A 6,393-nucleotide genomic window follows, 5' to 3' on the forward strand; every position below is an offset into this window, starting at 1 on the left:
AATGCGCCAAAGTGCTTCCTATGTCAGTAGCCTCCTTGTGGATGAGGTCTGTCTGCAAGCTACACACTGACACTCGCTGAATTCATTCAGCTGAATATATCAACTCATGAAATATTCATGAGGGCTTCTGATAAATCCTTTGCATGTATTTTTTTAAAAAATCTTTTCAAACATGCTGCATCCACTAATGGATAGTAAGCAAAACCCAGTCACCTATTTTTGTTTGCACAAAGAGCAGAACCAGAGCCCATCCAGCACGTGCGATGTTTAAAGTCTTCATTCAGAATTATCTTTCTCTGTAATGCACACAACAGTAACTCCACCTACCAAATGCTTATTGGCCCAGGACTATTTAAACAACTGCACTCTGTTTCCCCCTCAACAACACCCTCCATTGCCCAGATTTTCACATTTGTGAAGCCACGCTCATCATCAGTGAAAACACTAAATCAGGGATCGTCAGAAAGCCTGGCTGAAACAGCCCCCCCAAATTCCATTTCTGAATGAAAGAGCTGATTTGCTGAAGTTTTTTTTTTCCCTCTCCCCTCCAAAAGATCCAAAACCACATCCATATAGAAAGTGTCAGCTAACAGGAAAACATTAGATTTGGTTCATTCCCCTAAGGAATTTAAAGACTAATCTTTAATCCAATAAAAATTGCCCTCATTCTTCTGCTTAACTTCATTGTCCCTGAGGTGCCCACAGCAGCCACTCTCTGTTAGATGTAAAGTCACTTCTGAAAGTCAAAGTTCCCTAGAATGGAAATGGAGATAACAACCAGGAGAGATGAATGCTCCCCGTCACACCTGCAGGGTCCAAAGTCAAGCATCATGCATGTGTGTGTGCACGCATGCACGTGCAGGTAGATGTACACAACAGTGTCTGTGTGAGGGTATCTTTACTTGCTAGCACGTGTGTACTTGGTTCACAAGGGCATGCCAGTGAGACATATGGGCAGGGGAGTCCAAAAAAATGTCTCAAGTTCCAAAGCAGATCATTGTAACCTGAAATATCATTTAGAAATATACTGGCATGCAGCTTCTACACTTTAAAAGAAGTAAAAAGAATATTTTAGTGCTCGAAGTGTACAGATGCTGTGAAGTTCTGTACCTGCAATGTCTACTACTAGGGCCAACCTGATCTCACACAAATTTGGCAAAACAGAACTGGGGCTAGTCAATGTGAGTGACAGTTCAGGAATGATTCACAGTAAGACTTCAGTGAAAAAGCAAGAAATTCATTTTTTCCTCTAAGGCGTGAGAACTTCCACCTTTATAAAATCATTTACATATGTCATATACTCTGGCTGAATATCTAAAGGGCTGAATAAGAGCAGACAATGACCTGTGTATAGGAAAAAATAAACCCCACTCTATCCCTTGGGGGAAATGGTTTAAACTTAATAGGAAGGATTTAAACTCCGAGTTTACAGGTACTGCCTTGGAAGGATATAAGTATTGCAATAGTACCCTAAAATATATTACGAACAAAGGCAAAGAAATGGAATTTTAAAGTTTGAGTGAATCCCAGTAATCACCTTGTTTGGTTCCTGATTTTAAAGACGAGGAAACAGACATAGAGAACTTCAGTGACTTGTCCAAAGTCCTGTTTGTAGTTGACATTAGAGCAAAAGCTAAAACCAAGGCTTTCTGATTCTCAGTTGAATGTTCTTACGTTATACGATAAGAGAGGTCAACATAGTCATTTTGTCCAGCAAAGCCCTAGCACACGCACTTTATATATTTGAAGATATTTTAACTGCTCTATTTGAGAATAAATTGTTAGTAATGTCATGAGAGAGAATATAGTTAAAGCTATCTATTATTTACTGCATTATGAAAACAAAGCTAGGACTTTCTTCCAACAATAATGGGATATAAAACTGGAATGTGAGAATATGTGAACCTGCCAATATTCAGAGTGACTTATTTGCAAAAAAAAATGAAATAGCAATTTGAAGTCTTATTCACTTTTTAAGGCTGCCAAAACACAATAAGCATTTTAGGGATTTTTAAAAATTATGGCTCTCAAAATTATGGCAAATTTCACCACCCAGATTTAGTATGTGAACTGGGATTCAGATAAGGAAATGTTGACATAAACTTACCTAAAGCAGCATAGCGGTACTATTATAATTACTTTCTAATTCTTACTGTCAACTTACGTGACATTATGTGACACTTCACATTATTCTCTCTTTGCCTACTATGACAGCCAATGTCCCAGTTAAAGAAATCTTGAGAATCATCCTAAGAATTAGAATTCTCAAAAATATGTAAAGTCGGTTAATTCTACCTACTCTAAATAACATTTAGGAATACCAAAGACAGCTAATTGAAATACAAAACTTAAAAGATAACCAGACTGGGCTTCCCTGGTGGCCAGTGGTTGAGAGTCCGCCTGCTGATGCAGGGGACACGGGTTCGTGCCCAGGTCCGGGAAGATCCCACATGCCGCAGAGCGGCTGGGCCCGTGAGCCATGGCCGCTGAGCCTGCGCGTCCGGAGCCTGTGCTCCGCAACGGGAGAGGCCACATCAGTGAGAGGGCCGCGTACCGCAAAAAAAAAAAAAAAAAAAAAAGATAACCAGACTGTTTCAAAGTCTGAATTAGTTACCTCTTAGAAAAGGAAATGCATGTTTACAGGTATATGCACAAAAGTTTGTTTCTAGAGTCAAAATACTATAGAAAAACTTGATACTGTGTTAAATATTGAAATCAAAGATGAATATAGACGGTAAAAAACAGGAGATGGTATCTAAGAAAATGTAAAACAAAAGCACAGTAAAAGCAAATAACACCCTGCCATAGTTTAGCAAAGAATATACTGTTTTGAGAGAGAGAGCCAGAGAACAGGAGAAAAAGCCAAGAAGAAAGCAAATAGAGTTATTGTGCCCTTCTGAGTGCCTCGGAAGGAGCTAAAGAACCATAGTGAAAACCCTCCTGTCCACACATAATGCTTAGCTGTTTCTCCTCAAAGGGAGAAATGAGTAACTGAGTCAATTTATTAATGTTCAGATAATTCACCTTGGGAATTACTTGAGAATTCCAATTACAGCTAGGTCTCAATTTTAAATAATGAAATTCCTGGTATCCACATCCTGTCAAAGCAACAAGAATCAAGAATTATCATCATAAATTATCATTCAAGGATCTGAATAGAGTTGTATGGTCTACAGTCAATAATGTATTATGTATAAATATTATGGACAAATCAAAACGTTGATTTTTCATTAAATTGAAATGGAAAGCAAATTAATTTCAACCAAACAAAATGATAAACTTACAGTGCAAGTATTATAATAGTTAAAATGTTTTTTTAAAGGTAACAGCTTTGTAATCAATTTATTTTAAGTGAAAATAATTGTACTCTTTTTGTATTCAATATCTTTCAGACTTTAAAAGTTAACTTGGAATATATTTCCTCTGAACTGAGTGACTAATTTTTAACTAACTGTTCTTATAAAACTAAAGTATTTTAAAGGCACAAAACTACTGATTTTGTGCAATAATATTATACATAACAGTATTAAATGCAATATAACATGGCTCACATTCACTGTAAATACAAAGCTAGAGATTTGAAAAGACAGAGTTTATTCAGAAGTTTCTTTTTAAAGAGGAACAGATTTAAGACTGTCAATATTAACAGTTAAATTACTGTGGATTGTATCTTTATTTATATCATTATTCAGTTCTCTTTTTTTTAAAACAAAACACCATCTGAGCACCGCCATTAGGTTCTACTCAATTGAGTAGAAAATACACAAGCTCTTCCTTCAGTCAGGCAAGGTAGTAAGTAAATACAGAACAGCAAGAAACAACTGTTGCCTCTTTCAACAGAATACCCTACTCACCACAGACGGCAACTCATCCCAATTTCTCTATTTCAGTTAGCAGAAATGGAACTAGAGAATTATTCTAACATGATTGAAGAAAAGACAACATTCAACTGAATGAAAATATTAATAGTTGTCTAGCCATCTTGGAGAAGAACAATTAGTTGACCACTCTTAAGAATTAAGAGATTATAAAGAAGAAATTTACATTTATTGCATACCTCCTGGATGCCAGATATTATTGTAAGCATTTTTAATAAGTTGTTTCATTTGGTTCTCATTACAAACATATCAGACAAGTGCTATTGAAATGCTTGTTGGACTTCTCCCTAGTATTAAACCATGAGGTCTTTTAGGGCTGGGTTGAGTCTTGTTCATTTCTAGAACATGGAACAGAGTTTGGCACAGAGTGGATACTCACTAAATTTTGTAGACCGAATGCACGTTATTTTGCCCATTTTCCAATGAGAATATCAAGACACAAAATTGCATAGCATTTAAGGAGTTGATCCTACACCAAGCTTTTTATAACAGAAGATACCTAATGAGACAGCAGAGGGAATGCAGGCTCCTAGGGTGGTCTAGTCATGTCACTAGAAGTATATGTTCACAAGTACTAAATGCCTTGAGTCTGAAGTTATCTAGCGTATTATTTTTATACGATGATATGAAGGCTTCACTTTTATCCATATGATACAATTAATTACTCATCATTAGTAAACTGATGTTCCAGAAAGATCAGTTTTAGCCTTAACCACCTTCAGTGTCACCTGAATCCTAGAGAGGAAGTGGGAAGCCTGTACTCTAAATGCTTGAGCATGGTATCATAAAGTTCTCAGAGATTATCCTATTCAAGAAACAAAAACCCTCCAGTGGCTCAACATTACACTCAGAGTAAAAGCAGAAGCCCACACAATGGCCTAATGTACTCCACAAGCACTGGATTCATCTCTCAGAATGTTTCATAGTATACCATAGTACATATTTTCATTTGTCTCCTGAACTAACCTATGAGCTCTCTAAGGACCTAAGCTATCAATATTTTACTTATCTTTGTATCTCCAGAGCCTGAGATTGCATCTTGATTGATTAGTATTTATTGATGGAAAATATGAATAGAAAATTAAGGTACTGCCCCAAATCATGTTCTCCTGTTAGTCTCACATTTTTCTTTCTGTCTTGAAAGCTAGTCCAGTCAATATCCTAACTTCTTATACTCGATCTTACACAGGATTTCAAAATGAACTTCCTAAATCATAGCCATTTGGCTATGTTTTGCCATTTTAACTAGCATTTCTTTGTTCTTTAAAAAATTATTATTATCATTATCATCATTATTATATTATTATTAATATCCTCACTGCAATGCAAAAGCAGAATACCTATGCATTGCAATCTCTGTTCATTTGGTGGTATACAGGCAGGACAGACTTTCTATGCCCTCTCTTCACACTGCTTTCTGGTTTTGGCAGAGTAATTAGGTGCTTCTTTCACAAGGCACATTCTATGAAGGGAGACTGCATAGACAAAGAAAAACTAAGGGAGCTCCTCTCTTTGTTTCTCAGGTCATTGTTAACATCAAGATGTATTAGCAAGGATGAGTCAGATACCTATATGCAAGGAGAGAAACTCTTCCCTTGGTGTTTTAAAATCTGCATCAAAAGAGGGTACTCCAGTTCCCAAAGATAATACTAGCCTGTCAGCAAATTACCTTATAGGGTGATTTCAAATGAATATGATATTAGGGACATGTATGTTAAGTACAAAGGCACATTTGGGAAAACCTCTTTCTCTAAAATGAGCTTTCATCTTTTTGTTACTTTCCACCCTGTCAGCAGTCTTCTATGAAATATGTAAGAAAAAATGATACAGTATTAATCTACAGTTTAAAATTTTAAATGTAAATAATTATCTCTGCAAGACCAATTAATTATGATACTACAGAGATCATAGAAAGAGTACAGCACACATGAAAATTAAGTCAAATTCATTCCACTGCTCTTAAAAAGAGAGTAATTTTCAGGGATTCATTTTGTGTTTAAGTATACATTTGCAAGCTAAACAAAATTTTCCTAAATTAATATTTTAATTGCATGAGTCTAAAAAGGGTACAGAATACATATCAATATGGAAAATATTTCCAAAATAGTGGGTTAGATCAAGATTGGCTCACTTAATTTCAAGATTTGTTTACTTATTACACATTTTGTTAATTTTAAATCTATTCATATTAAATTTTTTAAATTCAGTAACATTAATAATGGTGGCTTTTTGACTCATAATTAAGAAAATAGAATTTTATCTACCAAGAGCGACTAGTGTTAAGAAGTAACTCAAATTTAATTTCATATAAATATTTCATATCATTAACACTGTAATATTAGCATATGTAAAATTCAAGACTGGAAACATATTTATATAAGCATGCTGAGCTTTGTAGCAAACATTTTAAAATAAAATATATATTTTGGGGGCTTCCCTGGTGGCGCAGTGGTTGAGAGTCCGCCTGCCAATGCAGGGGACACGGGTTCGTGCCCCGGTCCGGGAGGATCCCACA

General features: G+C 35.7%; 1 protein-coding gene across 1 annotated transcript in view; it reads right to left on the bottom strand.

Moving 5' to 3' along the window:
* Positions 1-6,393, bottom strand: part of PDE4B (phosphodiesterase 4B) — a 596,036-nt gene that overhangs the window by 401,797 nt on the left and 187,846 nt on the right. The window lies entirely within an intron of this gene.

Source organism: Monodon monoceros, unplaced genomic scaffold, assembly GCF_005190385.1.
Source record: "Monodon monoceros isolate NGI ecotype Baffin Bay Population unplaced genomic scaffold, NGI_Narwhal_1 Super_Scaffold_18, whole genome shotgun sequence".
Taxonomy (NCBI): domain Eukaryota; kingdom Metazoa; phylum Chordata; class Mammalia; order Artiodactyla; family Monodontidae; genus Monodon; species Monodon monoceros.